Below are 6,409 nucleotides of genomic sequence, written 5' to 3'. Positions count from 1 at the left end.
AGCCCACTGTTATTCACCATACCAGCTAAAGAATTGTGTGAGTGAATTTAAGAGACTAGCTCTAGCCAGTGGATTGAACTCTCTGGTTTTCCATCCAGCCCACTTTACTCTCCTATATATCCCGCCTAACTCCTGTAAGTACTTGGGTTTCTGAGTCTTGATTTAAAAGATTCCTATGTAAATTATTCAATGAAAAAACCTTTGGCAAGGCAAATAATTCATTCTATATATTTAAATTCTGTAGTGATATTCCTAAAAGCAAGAACCCACCTAGGAAGTCTTAGAACAATACAGGAAGGGTCTAAAGATATTTTTTTATATATCTTGGATCTTTAGCTATCCCAGCTTATAGTTAAAAAATGTACTATTGGTTCTTAAGGATAGACCATAACAAGAACTCTCTAGAGCTGAGAAGTATTTCCTATTGAACAAGGAAGGTAATGCCCCCAACTGGCAGAACTTGCCTTGTCGTCCATCTGGAATAGCAACACCAGCTTTGTCATCCCCAAAGGTACCATTTTGACACATCTCATTAATTTTTACAGGGTCTTGACCCATAAGAATAAATGGTCTATGCTTCAATGTCTAAGTATTTACATAAAGAGAATAGAGTTTAACTTAAGTGCTATATATGTAATCTTGGAACCAAGAAAAAATATATATGCTGAAAAGATATAAATTACTTGAGGTGGTTATTTATTAAGCTTCTAAGCAAATATTTTGTCACAAAAGACACTCCAAATCTATTTGGAAGAAAAGTATACAAGACTACCAAGCATTACTGTTAGTTTCTTATGCAACGTCATGATTCCAGCCCCTTTGTGCCAGTGTATTCCTGGTTTAGTTTAACTATACCCATCTATGGATGGGAAGCTCAAAAAGAAAGTGGTTAAGTAATTCAAATCCTCTCCCCTTTGAGAACATTAAATCCTAAAAAATTCCAAAAGTCAGAATACTATAAAGTTGGTTCTGTGGCCATAATTGAATAACTGCTCATGAGGGAAATATATAGCCAAACCACAACGTGACTCATACTAAAAAGACACCAAAATCAAATAATAAAATGCAGATATATCCATAAACCAGATAGTAGCTGCAAAGTATTAACCATGATTTCCAAATAATCTCTTTTAAAGAACTGTAACAATTAAGCAAATCAATTTCCACCTCAGTACCTTATGCCTTCTAAAATTTCACTTTTGGAAGTGAGTCAAGAGAAAAATGAAATAATAAAAGCTAACATTTATTGAGTTTTTGCTAAATGCTAAGTGCTTTACCTGAGTTATCTCACTTTATCCTCATAAGAGCTATTATCATACATATTGCTGATGAGAGCAAAAAAGGTTTGGGATATTTAAGTGAGCTACCTATGTTCACTCTAACAGTAAGCTGTGGACCCCATCTATGTTCTCCAGAGCCCACACTCAGAATCACTATCCTTGACTGCCACCCTTGCGAGCAGCTTCATTCTATAGTATTCTTCCAGAACAATAGCTGTTGTAAGGAACTTTCTAGTTTGGGGATTTTAAGATTTATCAAAAGAGACTAAATGAAGCCTGAATGTTTTTGTACTAATAAATTCCCACTAGGCATGCAAAATTTTTGCTGTTTGTCTTCACTAAAAAAGGAACATTAAAAAAAGGCCTACAGGAGTGGACAGTCTTGGAAAAGAGCTTACAGGAAGCCTGAGCCACTCCTCATATACCCAATATATTATTTAGGACCCTCCAGAAAAACAGAGTGAGAAGAAGAAAGCAGGAATTTTTTTTTCTCCTAAATTTTTACTTAAGGTATCCATTTCTACATTTTATTTGAAAATAATGGGCTAATACACATCAGAAAACATTAGTGAGACATTTCGTCTTATGAGTGAAGTGACCTAAGACAAGCTGCACAGTGCAGGAAACTGGTCTGACTGGAAAATAACTGGAAGATTGACTATAATTAGCTCAGAATCCTTTCCTGACATCTTGTTGATTCTTCATACACAGAGCCCCACCATAAAAAGTATAAATCAAAGTAAAAATAAAGTTTTCATTCAATTCTGTCTCAAACAAATAACTGGCTCACATAATTAGTCTGTTAAAAGTATTATGTGTCCACTGTAACAAGGAGCATAGTGATATATCAGAAAGAAAGAAAGATTGACTACAGAGTTAAATCTGAGTTCAAATTCCAATACCACTCCTGGATAAATTAAGTAATAAACTCTCTGGGTCTTGGTTTATGTACCTATAAAATGGTAAGAACACAGATTTGTGAAAGATTAAGTGAAAAAATGTATATAAAGGATTCTAGTCCTAAATACATACTAGATTCCTCTGTAAATAGAAGCTCATATTATTCAGTGGTGTTAGGTATATAGCAGTATACCCACAGTGTGGGGGGTTAATAAATGAGTAAGACATGGTGCCTGCCCTTAGAGAGTTTACAATCTAGATTAGGAAACAAAGCTAGTAGATATAAGAATATAACTATTGATAAGCACAGTTTGGAGGAAGAAGTTGATTGTTGTGGGGTAGAATAGTTGAGAAGGTTTATGGTGGACACAGTTGTTGACTGGACCTAAAAGGCTAAGGAAGATCAAAGCTGTGACAACTCAATTATCCACTCCCATTTTTTAAAAGATTTTATTTAGTCATTTGGTGGTGGGGGCAGACAGGGTGGGAGAGGACAGAGGGAGAGGCAGACTCCTTGCTGAGCAGGGAGCCTGACATGGGGCTCTATCCCAGCACCATGGTTATCATGACCTGAGCTGCTTAACCGACTGAACTACCCAGGCACCCCTACCAATTAACAGGCAGCTGCTTAACTGACTGAACCACTCAGGCACCCCTACCAATTCTCATTTTTAAACAAACTTTAAGAGGCAATGGTGACTCCCATCTTCAAAACAAAAGACTCAGTAAATAAAGGAACAATGCTTGATACAATGGAATTCTACATATGAGGTGCTTTAAGCTTCTGCTATTCAGAGTGTGATTCACAGACCAATTGCATTTAGAGTTTCTTGGATTCGCAGATTCTTGGTTCAGACCCTAGACCTATTAATCTGTATTTTTATCAAGATCCTGGGGTGATTTGTGTGTACATTAAAGTTTAAGCAACACAGCTATAAATCACCAAAAAATCTCCAAAGCAATGTTTTTTATGTTTTATATTTTAAAAAAATCAGGGTTTAAATTTACTTTAGAGATGATAAGTCCGATCCTGGGCTATTCTCCTTTATAAGATAGAGAGGATGATACCTGCTCCTCAAGGTGCGGGAGGGGTGCCTGGGTGGCCCAGCTGGTTAAGTGTCTGACTCTTGGTTTCAGCTCAGGTCAGGATCTCAGGGTCCTGAGAGTGAGCCCGGCACCTGCCTTTGCAGTGGATGTGGTACCTACTTAAGATTCTCTCTCCCCAACTGCCCCTTCCCCACCTCATGTGCACACAGCTCTCCTTCTAAAAAAAAAAAAAAAAAAAGAAAAAAGAAAAAGAAAGAAAGAAAAAGAAAAAGACTGTTAATGAGAGTTAACCACAATAAACATACATAAAACCTACATTTTTTAATCCCACATGGAAAAAACCATGTTTTTAAAATCTTTATATCCTACACCCTTAGCATAGTGCCCCATACATACTCCATATTCAAAAAATATATGTTAAATAAATGAATAATAAATGAGTCAAAGGTTTTAGGATATGATCAAGGTCACTTTGAAATGGATGAGCACAGGATTATGGGTTAGGCCTATAGACAAAGAACGCTGAAACTGGGAAGCACTTTTCAGATTAAAATGTGCATGCTCATTTAGTTACAAGATCTTTTTATTGTTAAAGAAATAAAAATGTCATATAATAGTAAAACTTAAGTAATAAAATGTATTTGTCATAGAAAATTAGATTTATCACTTATAATGTGCTCACTAACCTTGTGTTAATTTAATACAGTACTAAATGTACTATGGAGATTCTGTTTTAATTAAAACACTAGTTTTCTCCTGACAGACTCAAATTATGTAATGAGCTCATCTAAAGAATGAAATCCAAACACAGTTTAAAGCCTAACTCTTCAATACCCTCAAGAAGCATTTACTCTAGTGGAGTCAGCAACAAATGTAACTAGCAATTAGAATGAAGAAACTGTCTTAATGGAAGGATGTTCTAAAGAACAGTGGCATCAGGAACCAAAAAGCTGCTTCAGCCTGCCTGCAAAAGATGGGGAAGAGAGAAGAGGCTGAGCTGAGACTTGAAAAATGAGTGATGTGGCAGGTGGGCTAATGGGGGAAGATACCACATGAGCAAAACATGGACGAGAAGAGAAACAGCTTGCTTGGGAAACCCCAAGTAGTTCAGTATTTCTTGAGTGGAAAGAGGGACAGTAGCAGGAATAAAACAGGAGAGATAGACAAGGATGACATAAAGATGACTTTGCATACCACAGAAAAATTTTACTTTTGAGGCTATGGGGGCCCATTAAAAGAATTTGAGTATAGAATTAATAGGATCACATTTCCATACAGGATAGGTCAATTTGGCAGCAATGAATTTAACTGCAGGGAGTAGAAAGAATAAATGGAATGAGACTAGAGACTGGCAAACAAGTGCTAGAATTAATCAGTAACTGACACAGTGCCTTGAATTGTGTCAGTGATGGTCAGAAAGCACAAAAGACCATGAATCAAATATTAACTAATTTTTCATGCTTTTCATATTTCTAACCTTGATGACTTAGCACAATGATTCTCAGAGTTGACTACCACTTGGAGAGCTTTCTAAAAATATGGGTCCTGTCTCCATACTGCAAATCTTCAATTTAACTGGTCTAGAGTGGGGAAATGCCATCCTAGTATGACTTCACCCTGGCCGACTCTTAAGACTAGCAGGCTGCACATAAGAAACTTCTACTGAGGGCGCCTGGGTGGCTCAGTTGGTTAAGCAACTGTCTTTGGCTCAGGTCACGGTCCCGGAGTCCCGGGATCGAGTCCGGCATCAGGCTCCCAGCTCCATGGGGAGTCTGCTTCTCCCTCTGACCTTCTCACCTCTCATGCTTTCTCTCACTGTCTCTCTCTCAAATAAATAAATAAAATCTTAAAAAAAAAAAAAGAAAAGAAAAGAAAAAAGAAAAAAAGAAACTTCTATTGAAAAATACCTTGCATCACTCCCACTTCTCTGAGATTCTGATTAATTCATCTGACGTAAGGTCTTTTACATCAGGTGTTCTTAAAAGCTCCCAGCTGATTCTAACATGTTGGTGCAGTTCAAAACTACTACCAATCGTCCAAAGCAGAGAGGTTCTATACTTTCTCCACTTTTTTCAAAACTACTTCCCCTAAGCCCACTTTTTTTTCCTAAGTAAATACATTTTAATTAGTGAAATAATTAAATGAGAAGGCACAGTTGAATAGTAATAAACAGAACTAGGACTACATTGGCCTGAGTTATCATCTGCATAACTGATCTGTTGACATACGTAAATTCTCCTTGTATTTTCCATTTGTATAGAGTTAGCAACAGTTTACAGCTAAAGATGCTAAATGGATCTTGGAAAAGGGAGTTAGAGAGCAAATTATTTCCTGAAAGGCAGGTATTTGTGGGTTTGCCTCCTCTTTTTAGAGAAGTTTATGTAAATTTTTATCTGGATGAGCACACCTTTGGAAACTCCATGAAGCACCCCACCCCCATGCAGGTGCAAATGACCAGTATTGTCTGATGTGCTCAAGAAAGGCTTCAGAATAATTTTTGTGAGAATTTATTTATAACTTTGGCTCTAGGGAGGTTGTGAAAATGGCACAGCCCTTCTTATTATTTGTCAGGACATAGACTTCTCACAAATCAAGCCCTGAGAAGTGTCTCCACTTAGGAGCGAAAAAATTATTCCTAAGCCCACTCTTAACAATATCCTTATCTTTTACCTGACTGAGACTATGGGAGTTTGATATAAGCAACATCATCCTTTCTTTCTCTCTTCCATCTTAATTTCACCACAATCCTCATCTGGATTACAGAAGATAAAGATAATAAACCAAACTCCCTTCTCCAGTGGATCTTTCCTTTCTGATCACAACCATGTGAAGTCTTTCTCACATTAAAAATAAAAACAAAACAAATAAAACAACCTTCCAAAAACTTTGCTAACTCTTGCGGAATCTCTCCATTGCTTTCCTTCACTTCAAAGCAAAACTTCTTTGATAAGAAGGTCACCTTATGACCAGGATTGGTGTAGTGATTCCTGATGATCTCTAATAACTTCAAAAAGTGGAAAAATCAAGAGAAATATTCTGTCCCAGAAACTCTAATCAGGCCGTGGATGAAAGGCCCTCTATTTCACCAAGCAAAGTCAGACAGGGAAATGCAGCATTCTTGTACAAAAGGAGGGACTTCTGTATATTATATAAGGACAAAGAATTGATCTAAAAAGAAGATA

This window comes from Mustela erminea, chromosome 8, assembly GCF_009829155.1.
Source record: "Mustela erminea isolate mMusErm1 chromosome 8, mMusErm1.Pri, whole genome shotgun sequence".
NCBI classification, from domain to species: domain Eukaryota; kingdom Metazoa; phylum Chordata; class Mammalia; order Carnivora; family Mustelidae; genus Mustela; species Mustela erminea.
The sequence above is the reverse complement of the archived record's forward strand: the minus strand, read 5'-3'. Positions refer to the sequence as shown.